A 19110-nucleotide genomic window follows, 5' to 3' on the forward strand; every position below is an offset into this window, starting at 1 on the left:
ATAGTCTGTTTTGAGCAGTTTCATCACAGAAGAATCACCTGTAGGTATCTGTTTCTGTAGTGTAGTGGTTATCACGTTCGCCTCACACGCGAAAGGTCCCCGGTTCGAAACCGGGCAGAAACACTAGTTATATTGTCTTGGCTGCAATGTTGAGAGTTGCCGTTTTGCATGAAATTGTCCAGGCCCTGAAGATGGGTTCATGCAGTCTCGTTCCAAGAAAGTGAATTCTCTTAAAAACAATAACATAATTGGCATGTGGATGTATCTGTTGATTCACAAACCTCACTTTCAAAAGAGCCCTGCATTTGGTTCAATGCTCAACCAGAACAAGCATTAACTTTGAGAATTGTTGGCACCAACAGGCCTCCTATTTTAGTGGAGTGTTTCTGGTTTTAAGTGCTGAGGCTTGGGCTCAATTCCTAGATGATCCTTCTCAAGGTGATGATACAAATGCATCGTCACCTTTTCGTTTAATGTCAGAATTGTTTATTTCCATTTGGTGGTGTATGAATGCTTTCGACAGTATGGGGATTTTTTCTAGCCTTGCATGAATAAAAGCATATCACTCCTCTTTATGTATTTTTCTAATACATTTATATTTGCATCTCCTCTCCTAGCATGCATTTTTGACTATCTTACAGGCTGTATATAATAAGTATCAATTCAGGGGCGCTTCTACTACTCAAATCACAACTGTTCTATCACGACATTGATAAGCAATCTGCATCTGCTTCTGTTGTGTATTGGTTATCATATTTACCTGACGTGTGAAAGTCCCATGTTTGACAGTGCACGTTAACAAAGAAACCAATGATTTTTATTAAAAGTTGTCTTGTGTTTTGGTTACCTTGCATCAGCCAAAACGTGCCAGAGATGACTTCATTTGCAGTCACTTTAAAAGTAGGGATTCTCAAATAAATGGCAAGAGGTTGAAACAAATCCAAAGAAATGCATGGCATATCTATGAGTAGGTGTATGCATGTATCCATATATAAAGATAGATAGATAGATAGATAGATAGATAGATAGATAGATAGATAAATAGATAGATAGATAGATAGATAGATAGATAGATAGATAGATAGATAGATAGATAGATAGATAGATAGATAGATAGATAGATAGATAGATAGATAGATAGATAGATAGATAGATAGATAGATAGATAGATATAGGGAGAGAGAGAGCGTTAATATAAACAGAGACTTTATTTTCAATCAAGCGGTATTTTCTTTCCTTTAGGAGCAGAATGTTCTGATCATCAGCGCACCAGAATGTAGTGCTTGGTTGGCAAGCATCACATATTGTGATGTGTTAGCTAAGAGTTCCATGTCCTTCAGACTCATATATTCCTCTGTAGTTGTACCTTGGTGATTCCACAAAACATGGCATCATAATCAGCATTCTACTGCCACAGAGTGGACAGAGAAACCATTTAGAATTTCCCTGAAAAAGAAAAAAAGCATACTTAGGCAGAGCTTTGTGGACAGGAAGGACATTAGAGCAAGTGAGGAATAAGCACTGCTTTTGTTAATTTACATATGCAGAACAGAGACTGCTGGGAAAAGCCTGAAATTAAAGGCACAGAAAATGCCTGCTTCTGGAGAGAACACTAAGAAGCATTGAAAGTTTTTCCTCTGACCCTGGCCACTCTTAAGAGGAATCCTATGATAGTCAGCAGGACCCACCCTAAAAAGGAAGGGACAGCCATTTGGACCCTTTCCACCTTTCCTATATCTCGCCTGATCGAGCCTGATCGAGCGCTAATTGAGCGGATAAGCACATAAGCACATGTACTTCTCATTTTGGGAAGGCATTGCTTAGCTTGTTACCAGCAGCTCAGTTATGTTATGATGTTAGAGGCTATGCAAGGAATGCTTTAGTCCTGCATTAGGCAGTTTTTATTGCTTCTTGCATTCAAGAGATAGATAATTAGCCAGAATCTGTGGCCCAGCTATTCACCTTGGCATTCCGATTTGCACAAAGGGAATAAGTATTTGAGAGAAAAGGCAAAATGTGTTTCTTATGTTGTTATGAACAGCTTTTTATTCTTTCTCTTTAGGCTCTAGCCAATGCAGAAATATATAAATAACTGCTGACTTCCTGTAAGACTTGTCCAATGCTGAGAAAAAATAAAAGGGGACACTTACAAATGATAGTGCTATCGTTTGAGAAAGGGTAAGTTGACACTGAATTTCCTGTGAATTCACAGACCAAGCATGAAAAAGACCCCAGCATGATCTTCATTGCGGGCTTAGAGCTGGTATTACCTTTTCAGAGGTGAGGGTCTTTCAACGGCTCGTTGGTCTAGGGGTATGATTCTCGCTTTGGGTGCGAGAGGTCCCGGGTTCAAATCCCGGACGAGCCCTTTCATTGGTGCTCTTTTGAAGTATGCATTTCAAAGCCAATATCAATTTTCTCTTTGCAGTAGTGGATGATTATTTGCTAGAGTCTCATGCTTTTAACCTTGCCCTGCCTGAGCAAATAGGAAACATTTCTCTTTAAGCATTTTGCAAAAATGCTGAACTTGCAAGGCATATACAAGCGTTCAGATAGGGCTGTCGGGCAGGTTGCATGAAAGAAATCTAAAACCAGATGCCCTTGGAATAGTCTGTTTTGAGCAGTTTCATCACAGAAGAATCACCTGTAGGTATCTGTTTCTGTAGTGTAGTGGTTATCACGTTCGCCTCACACGCGAAAGGTCCCCGGTTCGAAACCGGGCAGAAACACTAGTTATATTGTCTTGGCTGCAATGTTGAGAGTTGCCGTTTTGCATGAAATTGTCCAGGCCCTGAAGGTGGGTTCATGCAGTCTCGTTCCAAGAAAGTGAATTCTCTTAAAAACAATAACATAATTGGCATGTGGATGTATCTGTTGATTCACAGACCTCACTTTCAAAAGAGCCCTACATTCGGTTCAATGCTCAACCAGAACAAGCATTAACTTTGAGAATTGTTGGCACCAACAGGCCTCCTATTTTAGTGGAGTGTTTTTGGTTTTAAGTGCTGAGGCTTGGGCTCAATTCCTAGATGATCCTTCTCAAGGTGATGATACAAATGCATCGTCACCTTTTCGTTTAATGTCAGAATTGTTTATTTCCATTTGGTGGTGTATGAATGCTTTCGACAGTATGGGGATTTTTTCTAGCCTTGCATGAATAAAAGCATATCACTCCTCTTTATGTATTTTTCTAATACATTTATATTTGCATCTCCTCTCCTAGCATGCATTTTTGACTATCTTACAGGCTGTATATAATAAGTATCAATTCAGGGGCGCTTCTACTACTCAAATCACAACTGTTCTATCACGACATTGATAAGCAATCTGCATCTGCTTCTGTTGTGTATTGGTTATCATATTTACCTGACGTGTGAAAGTCCCATGTTTGACAGTGCACGTTAACAAAGAAACCAATGATTTTTATTAAAAGTTGTCTTGTGTTTTGGTTACCTTGCATCAGCCAAAACGTGCCAGAGATGACTTCATTTGCAGTCACTTGAAAAGTAGGGATTCTCAAATAAATGGCAAGAGGTTGAAACAAATCCAAAGAAATGCATGGCATATCTATGAGTAGGTGTATGCATGTATCCATATATAAAGATAGATAGATAGATAGATAGAGATATAGATAGATAGATAGATAGATAGATAGATAGATAGATAGATAGATAGATAGATAGATAGATAGATAGATAGATAGATAGATAGATAGATATAGGGAGAGAGAGAGCGTTAATATAAACAGAGACTTTATTTTCAATCAAGCGGTATTTTCTTTCCTTTAGGAGCAGAATGTTCTGATCATCAGCGCACCAGAATGTAGTGCTTGGTTGGCAAGCATCACATATTGTGATGTGTTAGCTAAGAGTTCCATGTCCTTCAGACTCATATATTCCTCTGTAGTTGTACCTTGGTGATTCCACAAAACATGGCATCATAATCAGCATTCTACTGCCACAGAGTGGACAGAGAAACCATTTAGAATTTCCCTGAAAAAGAAAAAAAGCATACTTAGGCAGAGCTTTGTGGACAGGAAGGACATTAGAGCAAGTGAGCAATAAGCACTGCTTTTGTTAATTTACATAGGCAGAACAGAGACTGCTGGGAAAAGCCTGAAATTAAAGGCACAGAAAATGCCTGCTTCTGGAGAGAACACTAAGAAGCATTGAAAGTTTTTCCTCTGACCCTGGCCACTCTTAAGAGGAATCCTATGATAGTCAGCAGGACCCACCCTAAAAAGGAAGGGACAGCCATTTGGACCCTTTCCACCTTTCCTTGATCGAGCCTGATCGAGCCTGATTGAGCGCTGATTGAGCGGATAAGCACATAAGCACATAAGCACATAAGCACATGTACTTCTTATTTTGGGAAGGCATTGCTTAGCTTGTTACCAGCAGCTCAGTTATGTTATGATGTTAGAGGCTATGCAAGGAATGCTTTAGTCCTGCATTAGGCAGTTTTTATTGCTTCTTGCATTCAAGAGATAGATAATTAGCCAGAATCTGTGGCCCAGCTATTCACCTTGGCATTCCGATTTGCACAAAGGGAATAAGTATTTGAGAGAAAAGGCAAAATGTGTTTCTTATGTTGTTATGAACAGCTTTTTATTCTTTCTCTTTAGGCTCTAGCCAATGCAGAAATATATAAATAACTGCTGACTTCCTGTAAGACTTGTCCAATGCTGAGAAAAAATAAAAGGGGACACTTACAAATGATAGTGCTATCGTTTGAGAAAGGGTAAGTTGACACTGAATTTCCTGTGAATTCACAGACCAAGCATGAAAAAGACCCCAGCATGATCTTCATTGCGGGCTTAGAGCTGGTATTACCTTTTCAGAGGTGAGGGTCTTTCAACGGCTCGTTGGTCTAGGGGTATGATTCTCGCTTTGGGTGCGAGAGGTCCCGGGTTCAAATCCCGGACGAGCCCTTTCATTGGTGCTCTTTTGAAGTATGCATTTCAAAGCCAATATCAATTTTCTCTTTGCAGTAGTGGATGATTATTTGCTAGAGTCTCATGCTTTTAACCTTGCCCTGCCTGAGCAAATAGGAAACATTTCTCTTTAAGCATTTTGCAAAAATGCTGAACTTGCAAGGCATATACAAGCGTTCAGATAGGGCTGTCGGGCAGGTTGCATGAAAGAAATCTAAAACCAGATGCCCTTGGAATAGTCTGTTTTGAGCAGTTTCATCACAGAAGAATCACCTGTAGGTATCTGTTTCTGTAGTGTAGTGGTTATCACGTTCGCCTCACACGCGAAAGGTCCCCGGTTCGAAACCGGGCAGAAACACTAGTTATATTGTCTTGGCTGCAATGTTGAGAGTTGCCGTTTTGCATGAAATTGTCCAGGCCCTGAAGGTGGGTTCATGCAGTCTCGTTCCAAGAAAGTGAATTCTCTTAAAAACAATAACATAATTGGCATGTGGATGTATCTGTTGATTCACAGACCTCACTTTCAAAAGAGCCCTGCATTCGGTTCAATGCTCAACCAGAACAAGCATTAACTTTGAGAATTGTTGGCACCAACAGGCCTCCTATTTTAGTGGAGTGTTTTTGGTTTTAAGTGCTGAGGCTTGGGCTCAATTCCTAGATGATCCTTCTCAAGGTGATGATACAAATGCATCGTCACCTTTTCGTTTAATGTCAGAATTGTTTATTTCCATTTGGTGGTGTATGAATGCTTTCGACAGTATGGGGATTTTTTCTAGCCTTGCATGAATAAAAGCATATCACTCCTCTTTATGTATTTTTCTAATACATTTATATTTGCATCTCCTCTCCTAGCATGCATTTTTGACTATCTTACAGGCTGTATATAATAAGTATCAATTCAGGGGCGCTTCTACTACTCAAATCACAACTGTTCTATCACGACATTGATAAGCAATCTGCATCTGCTTCTGTTGTGTATTGGTTATCATATTTACCTGACGTGTGAAAGTCCCATGTTTGACAGTGCACGTTAACAAAGAAACCAATGATTTTTATTAAAAGTTGTCTTGTGTTTTGGTTACCTTGCATCAGCCAAAACGTGCCAGAGATGACTTCATTTGCAGTCACTTGAAAAGTAGGGATTCTCAAATAAATGGCAAGAGGTTGAAACAAATCCAAAGAAATGCATGGCATATCTATGAGTAGGTGTATGCATGTATCCATATATAAAGATAGATAGATAGATAGATAGATAGATAGATAGAGATATAGATAGATAGATAGATAGATAGATAGATAGATAGATAGATAGATAGATAGATAGATAGATAGATAGATAGATAGATAGATAGATAGATAGATAGATAGATAGATAGATAGATAGATAGATAGATAGATAGATAGATAGATAGATATAGGGAGAGAGAGAGCGTTAATATAAACAGAGACTTTATTTTCAATCAAGCGGTATTTTCTTTCCTTTAGGAGCAGAATGTTCTGATCATCAGCGCACCAGAATGTAGTGCTTGGTTGGCAAGCATCACATATTGTGATGTGTTAGCTAAGAGTTCCATGTCCTTCAGACTCATATATTCCTCTGTAGTTGTACCTTGGTGATTCCACAAAACATGGCATCATAATCAGCATTCTACTGCCACAGAGTGGACAGAGAAACCATTTAGAATTTCCCTGAAAAAGAAAAAAAGCATACTTAGGCAGAGCTTTGTGGACAGGAAGGACATTAGAGCAAGTGAGCAATAAGCACTGCTTTTGTTAATTTACATAGGCAGAACAGAGACTGCTGGGAAAAGCCTGAAATTAAAGGCACAGAAAATGCCTGCTTCTGGAGAGAACACTAAGAAGCATTGAAAGTTTTTCCTCTGACCCTGGCCACTCTTAAGAGGAATCCTATGATAGTCAGCAGGACCCACCCTAAAAAGGAAGGGACAGCCATTTGGACCCTTTCCACCTTTCCTTGATCGAGCCTGATTGAGCGCTGATTGAGCGGATAAGCACATAAGCACATGTACTTCTTATTTTGGGAAGGCATTGCTTAGCTTGTTACCAGCAGCTCAGTTATGTTATGATGTTAGAGGCTATGCAAGGAATGCTTTAGTCCTGCATTAGGCAGTTTTTATTGCTTCTTGCATTCAAGAGATAGATAATTAGCCAGAATCTGTGGCCCAGCTATTCACCTTGGCATTCCGATTTGCACAAAGGGAATAAGTATTTGAGAGAAAAGGCAAAATGTGTTTCTTATGTTGTTATGAACAGCTTTTTATTCTTTCTCTTTAGGCTCTAGCCAATGCAGAAATATATAAATAACTGCTGACTTCCTGTAAGACTTGTCCAATGCTGAGAAAAAATAAAAGGGGACACTTACAAATGATAGTGCTATCGTTTGAGAAAGGGTAAGTTGACACTGAATTTCCTGTGAATTCACAGACCAAGCATGAAAAAGACCCCAGCATGATCTTCATTGCGGGCTTAGAGCTGGTATTACCTTTTCAGAGGTGAGGGGCTTTCAACGGCTCGTTGGTCTAGGGGTATGATTCTCGCTTTGGGTGCGAGAGGTCCCGGGTTCAAATCCCGGACGAGCCCTTTCATTGGTGCTCTTTTGAAGTATGCATTTCAAAGCCAATATCAATTTTCTCTTTGCAGTAGTGGATGATTATTTGCTAGAGTCTCATGCTTTTAACCTTGCCCTGCCTGAGCAAATAGGAAACATTTCTCTTTAAGCATTTTGCAAAAATGCTGAACTTGCAAGGCATATACAAGCGTTCAGATAGGGCTGTCGGGCAGGTTGCATGAAAGAAATCTAAAACCAGATGCCCTTGGAATAGTCTGTTTTGAGCAGTTTCATCACAGAAGAATCACCTGTAGGTATCTGTTTCTGTAGTGTAGTGGTTATCACGTTCGCCTCACACGCGAAAGGTCCCCGGTTCGAAACCGGGCAGAAACACTAGTTATATTGTCTTGGCTGCAATGTTGAGAGTTGCAGTTTTGCATGAAATTGTCCAGGCCCTGAAGGTGGGTTCATGCAGTGTCGTTCCAAGAAAGGGAATTCTCTTAAAAACAATAACATAATTGGCATGTGGATGTATCTGTTGATTCACAGACCTCACTTTCAAAAGAGCCCTGCATTCGGTTCAATGCTCAACCAGAACAAGCATTAACTTTGAGAATTGTTGGCACCAACAGGCCTCCTATTTTAGTGGAGTGTTTCTGGTTTTAAGTGCTGAGGCTTGGGCTCAATTCCTAGATGATCCTTCTCAAGGTGATGATACAAATGCATCGTCACCTTTTCGTTTAATGTCAGAATTGTTTATTTCCATTTGGTGGTGTATGAATGCTTTCGACAGTATGGGGATTTTTTCTAGCCTTGCATGAATAAAAGCATATCACTCCTCTTTATGTATTTTTCTAATACATTTATATTTGCATCTCCTCTCCTAGCATGCATTTTTGACTATCTTACAGGCTGTATATAATAAGTATCAATTCAGGGGCGCTTCTACTACTCAAATCACAACTGTTCTATCACGACATTGATAAGCAATCTGCATCTGCTTCTGTTGTGTATTGGTTATCATATTTACCTGACGTGTGAAAGTCCCATGTTTGACAGTGCACGTTAACAAAGAAACCAATGATTTTTATTAAAAGTTGTCTTGTGTTTTGGTTACCTTGCATCAGCCAAAACGTGCCAGAGATGACTTCATTTGCAGTCACTTGAAAAGTAGGGATTCTCAAATAAATGGCAAGAGGTTGAAACAAATCCAAAGAAATGCATGGCATATCTATGAGTAGGTGTATGCATGTATCCATATATAAAGATAGATAGATAGATAGATAGAGATATAGATAGATAGATAGATAGATAGATAGATAGATAGATAGATAGATAGATAGATAGATAGATAGATAGATAGATAGATAGATAGATAGATAGATAGATAGATAGATATAGGGAGAGAGAGAGCGTTAATATAAACAGAGACTTTATTTTCAATCAAGCGGTATTTTCTTTCCTTTAGGAGCAGAATGTTCTGATCATCAGCGCACCAGAATGTAGTGCTTGGTTGGCAGGCATCACATATTGTGATGTGTTAGCTAAGAGTTCCATGTCCTTCAGACTCATATATTCCTCTGTAATTGTACCTTGGTGATTCCACAAAACATGGCATCATAATCAGCATTCTACTGCCACAGAGTGGACAGAGAAACCATTTAGAATTTCCCTGAAAAAGAAAAAAAGCATACTTAGGCAGAGCTTTGTGGACAGGAAGGACATTAGAGCAAGTGAGGAATAAGCACTGCTTTTGTTAATTTACATAGGCAGAACCGAGACTGCTGGGAAAAGCCTGAAATTAAAGGCACAGAAAATGCCTGCTTCTGGAGAGAACACTAAGAAGCATTGAAAGTTTTTCCTCTGACCCTGGCCACTCTTAAGAGGAATCCTATGATAGTCAGCAGGACCCACCCTAAAAAGGAAGGGACAGCCATTTGGACCCTTTCCACCTTTCCTATATCTCGCCTGATCGAGCCTGATTGAGCGCTGATTGAGCGGATAAGCACATAAGCACATGTACTTCTCATTTTGGGAAGGCATTGCTTAGCTTGTTACCAGCAGCTCAGTTATGTTATGATGTTAGAGGCTATGCAAGGAATGCTTTAGTCCTGCATTAGGCAGTTTTTATTGCTTCTTGCATTCAAGAGATAGATAATTAGCCAGAATCTGTGGCCCAGCTATTCACCTTGGCATTCCGATTTGCACAAAGGGAATAAGTATTTGAGAGAAAAGGCAAAATGTGTTTCTTATGTTGTTATGAACAGCTTTTTATTCTTTCTCTTTAGGCTTTAGCCAATGCAGAAATATATAAATAACTGCTGACTTCCTGTAAGACTTGTCCAATGCTGAGAAAAAATAAAAGGGGACACTTACAAATGATAGTGCTATCGTTTGAGAAAGGGTAAGTTGACACTGAATTTCCTGTGAATTCACAGACCAAGCATGAAAAAGACCCCAGCATGATCTTCATTGCGGGCTTAGAGCTGGTATTACCTTTTCAGAGGTGAGGGTCTTTCATCGGCTCGTTGGTCTAGGGGTATGATTCTCGCTTTGGGTGCGAGAGGTCCCGGGTTCAAATCCCGGACGAGCCCTTTCATTGGTGCTCTTTTGAAGTATGCATTTCAAAGCCAATATCAATTTTCTCTTTGCAGTAGTGGATGATTATTTGCTAGAGTCTCATGCTTTTAACCTTGCCCTGCCTGAGCAAATAGGAAACATTTCTCTTTAAGCATTTTGCAAAAATGCTGAACTTGCAAGGCATATACAAGCGTTCAGATAGGGCTGTTGGGCAGGTTGCATGAAAGAAATCTAAAACCAGATGCCCTTGGAATAGTCTGTTTTGAGCAGTTTCATCACAGAAGAATCACCTGTAGGTATCTGTTTCTGTAGTGTAGTGGTTATCACGTTCGCCTCACACGCGAAAGGTCCCCGGTTCGAAACCGGGCAGAAACACTAGTTATATTGTCTTGGCTGCAATGTTGAGAGTTGCCGTTTTGCATGAAATTGTCCAGGCCCTGAAGATGGGTTCATGCAGTCTCGTTCCAAGAAAGTGAATTCTCTTAAAAACAATAACATAATTGGCATGTGGATGTATCTGTTGATTCACAAACCTCACTTTCAAAAGAGCCCTGCATTTGGTTCAATGCTCAACCAGAACAAGCATTAACTTTGAGAATTGTTGGCACCAACAGGCCTCCTATTTTAGTGGAGTGTTTCTGGTTTTAAGTGCTGAGGCTTGGGCTCAATTCCTAGATGATCCTTCTCAAGGTGATGATACAAATGCATCGTCACCTTTTCGTTTAATGTCAGAATTGTTTATTTCCATTTGGTGGTGTATGAATGCTTTCGACAGTATGGGGATTTTTTCTAGCCTTGCATGAATAAAAGCATATCACTCCTCTTTATGTATTTTTCTAATACATTTATATTTGCATCTCCTCTCCTAGCATGCATTTTTGACTATCTTACAGGCTGTATATAATAAGTATCAATTCAGGGGCGCTTCTACTACTCAAATCACAACTGTTCTATCACGACATTGATAAGCAATCTGCATCTGCTTCTGTTGTGTATTGGTTATCATATTTACCTGACGTGTGAAAGTCCCATGTTTGACAGTGCACGTTAACAAAGAAACCAATGATTTTTATTAAAAGTTGTCTTGTGTTTTGGTTACCTTGCATCAGCCAAAACGTGCCAGAGATGACTTCATTTGCAGTCACTTTAAAAGTAGGGATTCTCAAATAAATGGCAAGAGGTTGAAACAAATCCAAAGAAATGCATGGCATATCTATGAGTAGGTGTATGCATGTATCCATATATAAAGATAGATAGATAGATAGATAGATAGATAGATAGATAGATAGATAGATAGATAGATAGATAGATAAATAGATAGATAGATAGATAGATAGATAGATAGATAGATAGATAGATAGATAGATAGATAGATAGATAGATAGATAGATAGATAGATAGATAGATAGATAGATAGATAGATAGATAGATAGATAGATAGATAGATAGATAGATAGATAGATAGATAGATAGATAGATAGATAGATAGATAGATATAGGGAGAGAGAGAGCGTTAATATAAACAGAGACTTTATTTTCAATCAAGCGGTATTTTCTTTCCTTTAGGAGCAGCATGTTCTGATCATCAGCGCACCAGAATGTAGTGCTTGGTTGGCAAGCATCACATATTGTGATGTGTTAGCTAAGAGTTCCATGTCCTTCAGACTCATATATTCCTCTGTAGTTGTACCTTGGTGATTCCACAAAACATGGCATCATAATCAGCATTCTACTGCCACAGAGTGGACAGAGAAACCATTTAGAATTTCCCTGAAAAAGAAAAAAAGCATACTTAGGCAGAGCTTTGTGGACAGGAAGGACATTAGAGCAAGTGAGGAATAAGCACTGCTTTTGTTAATTTACATATGCAGAACAGAGACTGCTGGGAAAAGCCTGAAATTAAAGGCACAGAAAATGCCTGCTTCTGGAGAGAACACTAAGAAGCATTGAAAGTTTTTCCTCTGACCCTGGCCACTCTTAAGAGGAATCCTATGATAGTCAGCAGGACCCACCCTAAAAAGGAAGGGACAGCCATTTGGACCCTTTCCACCTTTCCTATATCTCGCCTGATCGAGCCTGATCGAGCGCTAATTGAGCGGATAAGCACATAAGCACATGTACTTCTCATTTTGGGAAGGCATTGCTTAGCTTGTTACCAGCAGCTCAGTTATGTTATGATGTTAGAGGCTATGCAAGGAATGCTTTAGTCCTGCATTAGGCAGTTTTTATTGCTTCTTGCATTCAAGAGATAGATAATTAGCCAGAATCTGTGGCCCAGCTATTCACCTTGGCATTCCGATTTGCACAAAGGGAATAAGTATTTGAGAGAAAAGGCAAAATGTGTTTCTTATGTTGTTATGAACAGCTTTTTATTCTTTCTCTTTAGGCTCTAGCCAATGCAGAAATATATAAATAACTGCTGACTTCCTGTAAGACTTGTCCAATGCTGAGAAAAAATAAAAGGGGACACTTACAAATGATAGTGCTATCGTTTGAGAAAGGGTAAGTTGACACTGAATTTCCTGTGAATTCACAGACCAAGCATGAAAAAGACCCCAGCATGATCTTCATTGCGGGCTTAGAGCTGGTATTACCTTTTCAGAGGTGAGGGTCTTTCAACGGCTCGTTGGTCTAGGGGTATGATTCTCGCTTTGGGTGCGAGAGGTCCCGGGTTCAAATCCCGGACGAGCCCTTTCATTGGTGCTCTTTTGAAGTATGCATTTCAAAGCCAATATCAATTTTCTCTTTGCAGTAGTGGATGATTATTTGCTAGAGTCTCATGCTTTTAACCTTGCCCTGCCTGAGCAAATAGGAAACATTTCTCTTTAAGCATTTTGCAAAAATGCTGAACTTGCAAGGCATATACAAGCGTTCAGATAGGGCTGTCGGGCAGGTTGCATGAAAGAAATCTAAAACCAGATGCCCTTGGAATAGTCTGTTTTGAGCAGTTTCATCACAGAAGAATCACCTGTAGGTATCTGTTTCTGTAGTGTAGTGGTTATCACGTTCGCCTCACACGCGAAAGGTCCCCGGTTCGAAACCGGGCAGAAACACTAGTTATATTGTCTTGGCTGCAATGTTGAGAGTTGCCGTTTTGCATGAAATTGTCCAGGCCCTGAAGATGGGTTCATGCAGTCTCGTTCCAAGAAAGTGAATTCTCTTAAAAACAATAACATAATTGGCATGTGGATGTATCTGTTGATTCACAAACCTCACTTTCAAAAGAGCCCTGCATTTGGTTCAATGCTCAACCAGAACAAGCATTAACTTTGAGAATTGTTGGCACCAACAGGCCTCCTATTTTAGTGGAGTGTTTCTGGTTTTAAGTGCTGAGGCTTGGGCTCAATTCCTAGATGATCCTTCTCAAGGTGATGATACAAATGCATCGTCACCTTTTCGTTTAATGTCAGAATTGTTTATTTCCATTTGGTGGTGTATGAATGCTTTCGACAGTATGGGGATTTTTTCTAGCCTTGCATGAATAAAAGCATATCACTCCTCTTTATGTATTTTTCTAATACATTTATATTTGCATCTCCTCTCCTAGCATGCATTTTTGACTATCTTACAGGCTGTATATAATAAGTATCAATTCAGGGGCGCTTCTACTACTCAAATCACAACTGTTCTATCACGACATTGATAAGCAATCTGCATCTGCTTCTGTTGTGTATTGGTTATCATATTTACCTGACGTGTGAAAGTCCCATGTTTGACAGTGCACGTTAACAAAGAAACCAATGATTTTTATTAAAAGTTGTCTTGTGTTTTGGTTACCTTGCATCAGCCAAAACGTGCCAGAGATGACTTCATTTGCAGTCACTTTAAAAGTAGGGATTCTCAAATAAATGGCAAGAGGTTGAAACAAATCCAAAGAAATGCATGGCATATCTATGAGTAGGTGTATGCATGTATCCATATATAAAGATAGATAGATAGATAGATAGATAGATAGATAGATAGATAGATAGATAAATAGATAGATAGATAGATAGATAGATAGATAGATAGATAGATAGATAGATAGATAGATAGATAGATAGATAGATAGATAGATAGATAGATAGATAGATAGATAGATAGATAGATAGATAGATAGATAGATAGATAGATAGATAGATAGATAGATAGATAGATAGATAGATAGATATAGGGAGAGAGAGAGCGTTAATATAAACAGAGACTTTATTTTCAATCAAGCGGTATTTTCTTTCCTTTAGGAGCAGAATGTTCTGATCATCAGCGCACCAGAATGTAGTGCTTGGTTGGCAAGCATCACATATTGTGATGTGTTAGCTAAGAGTTCCATGTCCTTCAGACTCATATATTCCTCTGTAGTTGTACCTTGGTGATTCCACAAAACATGGCATCATAATCAGCATTCTACTGCCACAGAGTGGACAGAGAAACCATTTAGAATTTCCCTGAAAAAGAAAAAAAGCATACTTAGGCAGAGCTTTGTGGACAGGAAGGACATTAGAGCAAGTGAGGAATAAGCACTGCTTTTGTTAATTTACATATGCAGAACAGAGACTGCTGGGAAAAGCCTGAAATTAAAGGCACAGAAAATGCCTGCTTCTGGAGAGAACACTAAGAAGCATTGAAAGTTTTTCCTCTGACCCTGGCCACTCTTAAGAGGAATCCTATGATAGTCAGCAGGACCCACCCTAAAAAGGAAGGGACAGCCATTTGGACCCTTTCCACCTTTCCTATATCTCGCCTGATCGAGCCTGATCGAGCGCTAATTGAGCGGATAAGCACATAAGCACATGTACTTCTCATTTTGGGAAGGCATTGCTTAGCTTGTTACCAGCAGCTCAGTTATGTTATGATGTTAGAGGCTATGCAAGGAATGCTTTAGTCCTGCATTAGGCAGTTTTTATTGCTTCTTGCATTCAAGAGATAGATAATTAGCCAGAATCTGTGGCCCAGCTATTCACCTTGGCATTCCGATTTGCACAAAGGGAATAAGTATTTGAGAGAAAAGGCAAAATGTGTTTCTTATGTTGTTATGAACAGCTTTTTATTCTTTCTCTTTAGGCTTTAGCCAATGCAGAAATATATAAATAACTGCTGACTTCCTGTAAGACTTGTCCAATGCTGAGAAAAAATAAAAGGGGACACTTACAAATGATAGTGCTATCGTTTGAGAAAGGGTAAGTTGACACTGAATTTCCTGTGAATTCACAGACCAAGCATGAAAAAGACCCCAGCATGATCTTCATTGCGGGATTAGAGCTGGTATTACCTTTTCAGAGGTGAGGGTCTTTCAATGGCTCGTTGGTCTAGGGGTATGATTCTCGCTTTGGGTGCGAGAGGTCCCGGGTTCAAATCCCGGACGAGCCCTTTCATTGGTGCTCTTTTGAAGTATGCATTTCAAAGCCAATATCAATTTTCTCTTTGCAGTAGTGGATGATTATTTGCTAGAGTCTCATGCTTTTAACCTTGCCCTGCCTGAGCAAATAGGAAACATTTCTCTTTAAGCATTTTGCAAAAATGCTGAACTTGCAAGGCATATACAAGCGTTCAGATAGGGCTGTCGGGCAGGTTGCATGAAAGAAATATAAAACCAGATGCCCTTGGAATAGTCTGTTTTGAGCAGTTTCATCACAGAAGAATCACCTGTAGGTATCTGTTTCTGTAGTGTAGTGGTTATCACGTTCGCCTCACACGCGAAAGGTCCCCGGTTCGAAACCGGGCAGAAACACTAGTTATATTGTCTTGGCTGCAATGTTGAGAGTTGCCGTTTTGCATGAAATTGTCCAGGCCCTGAAGATGGGTTCATGCAGTCTCGTTCCAAGAAAGTGAATTCTCTTAAAAACAATAACATAATTGGCATGTGGATGTATCTGTTGATTCACAAACCTCACTTTCAAAAGAGCCCTGCATTCGGTTCAATGCTCAACCAGAACAAGCATTAACTTTGAGAATTGTTGGCACCAACAGGCCTCCTATTTTAGTGGAGTGTTTCTGGTTTTAAGTGCTGAGGCTTGGGCTCAATTCCTAGATGATCCTTCTCAAGGTGATGATACAAATGCATCGTCACCTTTTCGTTTAATGTCAGAATTGTTTATTTCCATTTGGTGGTGTATGAATGCTTTCGACAGTATGGGGATTTTTTCTAGCCTTGCATGAATAAAAGCATATCACTCCTCTTCATGTATTTTTCTAATACATTTATATTTGCATATCCTCTCCTAGCATGCATTTTTGACTATCTTACAGGCTGTATATAATAAGTATCAATTCAGGGGCGCTTCTACTACTCAAATCACAACTGTTCTATCACGACATTGATAAGCAATCTGCATCTGCTTCTGTTGTGTATTGGTTATCATATTTACCTGACGTGTGAAAGTCCCATGTTTGACAGTGCACGTTAACAAAGAAACCAATGATTTTTATTAAAAGTTGTCTTGTGTTTTGGTTACCTTGCATCAGCCAAAACGTGCCAGAGATGACTTCATTTGCAGTCACTTGAAAAGTAGGGATTCTCAAATAAATGGCAAGAGGTTGAAACAAATCCAAAGAAATGCATGGCATATCTATGAGTAGGTGTATGCATGTATCCATATATAAAGATAGATAGATAGATAGATAGATAGAGAGATAGATAGATAGATAGATAGATAGATAGATAGATAGATAGATAGATAGATAGATAGATAGATAGATAGATAGATAGATAGATAGATAGATAGATAGATAGATAGATAGATAGATAGATATAGGGAGAGAGAGAGCGTTAATATAAACAGAGACTTTATTTTCAATCAAGCGGTATTTTCTTTCCTTTAGGAGCAGAATGTTCTGATCATCAGCGCACCAGAATGTAGTGCTTGGTTGGCAAGCATCACATATTGTGATGTGTTAGCTAAGAGTTCCATGTCCTTCAGACTCATATATTCCTCTGTAGTTGTACCTTGGTGATTCCACAAAACATGGCATCATAATCAGCATTCTACTGCCACAGAGTGGACAGAGAAACCATTTAGAATTTCCCTGAAAAAGAAAAAAAGCATACTTAGGCAGAGCTTTGTGGACAGGAAGGACATTAGAGCAAGTGAGCAATAAGCACTGCTTTTGTTAATTTACATAGGCAGAACAGAGACTGCTGGGAAAAGCCTGAAATTAAAGGCACAGAAAATGCCTGCTTCTGGAGAGAACACTAAGAAGCATTGAAAGTTTTTCCTCTGACCCTGGCCACTCTTAAGAGGAATCCTATGATAGTCAGCAGGACCCACCCTAAAAAGGAAGGGACAGCCATTTGGACCCTTTCCACCTTTCCTTGATCGAGCCTGATCGAGCCTGATTGAGCGCTGATTGAGCGGATAAGCACATAAGCACATGTACTTCTTATTTTGGGAAGGCATTGCTTAGCTTGTTACCAGCAGCTCAGTTATGTTATGATGTTAGAGGCTATGCAAGGAATGCTTTAGTCCTGCATTAGGCAGTTTTTATTGCTTCTTGCATTCAAGAGATAGATAATTAGCCAGAATCTGTGGCCCAGCTATTCACCTTGGCATTCCGATTTGCACAAAGGGAATAAGTATTTGAGAGAAAAGGCAAAATGTGTTTCTTATGTTGTTATGAACAGCTTTTTATTCTTTCTCTTTAGGCTCTAGCCAATGCAGAAATATATAAATAACTGCTGACTTCCTGTAAGACTTGTCCAATGCTGAGAAAAAATAAAAGGGGACACTTACAAATGATAGTGCTATCGTTTGAGAAAGGGTAAGTTGACACTGAATTTCCTGTGAATTCACAGACCAAGCATGAAAAAGACCCCAGCATGATCTTCATTGCGGGCTTAGAGCTGGTATTACCTTTTCAGAGGTGAGGGTCTTTCAACGGCTCGTTGGTCTAGGGGTATGATTCTCGCTTTGGGTGCGAGAGGTCCCGGGTTCAAATCCCGGACAAGCCCTTTCATTGGTGCTCTTTTGAAGTATGCATTTCAAAGCCAATATCAATTTTCTCTTTGCAGTAGTGGATGATTATTTGCTAGAGTCTCATGCTTTTAACCTTGCCCTGCCTGAGCAAATAGGAAACATTTCTCTTTAAGCATTTTGCAAAAATGCTGAACTTGCAAGGCATATACAAGCGTTCAGATAGGGCTGTCGGGCAGGTTGCATGAAAGAAATCTAAAACCAGATGCCCTTGGAATAGTCTGTTTTGAGCAGTTTCATCACAGAAGAATCACCTGTAGGTATCTGTTTCTGTAGTGTAGTGGTTATCACGTTCGCCTCACACGCGAAAGGTCCCCGGTTCGAAACCGGGCAGAAACACTAGTTATATTGTCTTGGCTGCAATGTTGAGAGTTGCCGTTTTGCATGAAATTGTCCAGGCCCTGACGGTGGGTTCATGCAGTGTCGTTCCAAGAAAGGGAATTCTCTTAAAAACAATAACATAATTGGCATGTGGATGTATCTGTTGATTCACAGACCTCACTTTCAAAAGAGCCCTGCATTCGGTTCAATGCTCAACCAGAACAAGCATTAACTTTGAGAATTGTTGGCACCAACAGGCCTCCTATTTTAGTGGAGTGTTTCTGGTTTTAAGTGCTGAGGCTTGGGCTCAATTCCTAGATGATCCTTCTCAAGGTGATGATACAAATGCATCGTCACCTTTTCGTTTAATGTCAGAATTGTTTATTTCCATTTGGTGGTGTATGAATGCTTTCGACAGTATGGGGATTTTTTCTAGCCTTGCATGAATAAAAGCATATCACTCCTCTTTATGTATTTTTCTAATACATTTATATTTGCATCTCCTCTCCTAGCATGCATTTTTGACTATCTTACAGGCTGTATATAATAAGTATCAATTCAGGGGCGCTTCTACTACTCAAATCACAACTGTTCTATCACGACATTGATAAGCAATCTGCATCTGCTTCTGTTGTGTATTGGTTATCATATTTACCTGACGTGTGAAAGTCCCATGTTTGACAGTGCACGTTAACAAAGAAACCAATGATTTTTATTAAAAGTTGTCTTGTGTTTTGGTTACCTTGCATCAGCCAAAACGT

The 19110-nt window shown here is 39.5% G+C and overlaps 15 non-coding genes across 15 annotated transcripts; all 15 read left to right on the top strand.

Annotated features, from left to right (window-relative positions):
• The first annotated feature begins 50 nt into the window (after positions 1-50).
• On the top strand, positions 51-123 carry TRNAV-CAC (transfer RNA valine (anticodon CAC)). The gene has a single exon. It is a non-coding gene; the product is annotated as a tRNA-Val (tRNA).
• Positions 124-2296: 2173 nt separating this feature from the next.
• TRNAP-UGG (transfer RNA proline (anticodon UGG)) lies at positions 2297-2368 on the top strand. The gene has a single exon. It is a non-coding gene; the product is annotated as a tRNA-Pro (tRNA).
• A 288-nt stretch (positions 2369-2656) lies between these two features.
• TRNAV-CAC (transfer RNA valine (anticodon CAC)) lies at positions 2657-2729 on the top strand. Its single transcript has one exon. It is a non-coding gene; the product is annotated as a tRNA-Val (tRNA).
• A 2129-nt stretch (positions 2730-4858) lies between these two features.
• Positions 4859-4930, top strand: TRNAP-UGG (transfer RNA proline (anticodon UGG)). Its single transcript has one exon. It is a non-coding gene; the product is annotated as a tRNA-Pro (tRNA).
• Positions 4931-5218: 288 nt separating this feature from the next.
• Positions 5219-5291, top strand: TRNAV-CAC (transfer RNA valine (anticodon CAC)). The gene has a single exon. It is a non-coding gene; the product is annotated as a tRNA-Val (tRNA).
• A 2171-nt stretch (positions 5292-7462) lies between these two features.
• Positions 7463-7534, top strand: TRNAP-UGG (transfer RNA proline (anticodon UGG)). Its single transcript has one exon. It is a non-coding gene; the product is annotated as a tRNA-Pro (tRNA).
• Positions 7535-7822: 288 nt separating this feature from the next.
• Positions 7823-7895, top strand: TRNAV-CAC (transfer RNA valine (anticodon CAC)). The gene has a single exon. It is a non-coding gene; the product is annotated as a tRNA-Val (tRNA).
• A 2129-nt stretch (positions 7896-10024) lies between these two features.
• Positions 10025-10096, top strand: TRNAP-UGG (transfer RNA proline (anticodon UGG)). The gene has a single exon. It is a non-coding gene; the product is annotated as a tRNA-Pro (tRNA).
• Positions 10097-10384: 288 nt separating this feature from the next.
• Positions 10385-10457, top strand: TRNAV-CAC (transfer RNA valine (anticodon CAC)). The gene has a single exon. It is a non-coding gene; the product is annotated as a tRNA-Val (tRNA).
• A 2245-nt stretch (positions 10458-12702) lies between these two features.
• On the top strand, positions 12703-12774 carry TRNAP-UGG (transfer RNA proline (anticodon UGG)). The gene has a single exon. It is a non-coding gene; the product is annotated as a tRNA-Pro (tRNA).
• Positions 12775-13062: 288 nt separating this feature from the next.
• TRNAV-CAC (transfer RNA valine (anticodon CAC)) lies at positions 13063-13135 on the top strand. The gene has a single exon. It is a non-coding gene; the product is annotated as a tRNA-Val (tRNA).
• A 2221-nt stretch (positions 13136-15356) lies between these two features.
• On the top strand, positions 15357-15428 carry TRNAP-UGG (transfer RNA proline (anticodon UGG)). The gene has a single exon. It is a non-coding gene; the product is annotated as a tRNA-Pro (tRNA).
• Positions 15429-15716: 288 nt separating this feature from the next.
• TRNAV-CAC (transfer RNA valine (anticodon CAC)) lies at positions 15717-15789 on the top strand. Its single transcript has one exon. It is a non-coding gene; the product is annotated as a tRNA-Val (tRNA).
• A 2145-nt stretch (positions 15790-17934) lies between these two features.
• On the top strand, positions 17935-18006 carry TRNAP-UGG (transfer RNA proline (anticodon UGG)). The gene has a single exon. It is a non-coding gene; the product is annotated as a tRNA-Pro (tRNA).
• A 288-nt stretch (positions 18007-18294) lies between these two features.
• Positions 18295-18367, top strand: TRNAV-CAC (transfer RNA valine (anticodon CAC)). The gene has a single exon. It is a non-coding gene; the product is annotated as a tRNA-Val (tRNA).
• The last annotated feature ends 743 nt before the right edge of the window (positions 18368-19110 follow it).

The sequence above is a fragment of the Lissotriton helveticus genome, chromosome 8 (genome assembly GCF_964261635.1).
Source record: "Lissotriton helveticus chromosome 8, aLisHel1.1, whole genome shotgun sequence".
Taxonomy (NCBI): Eukaryota; Metazoa; Chordata; class Amphibia; order Caudata; family Salamandridae; genus Lissotriton; species Lissotriton helveticus.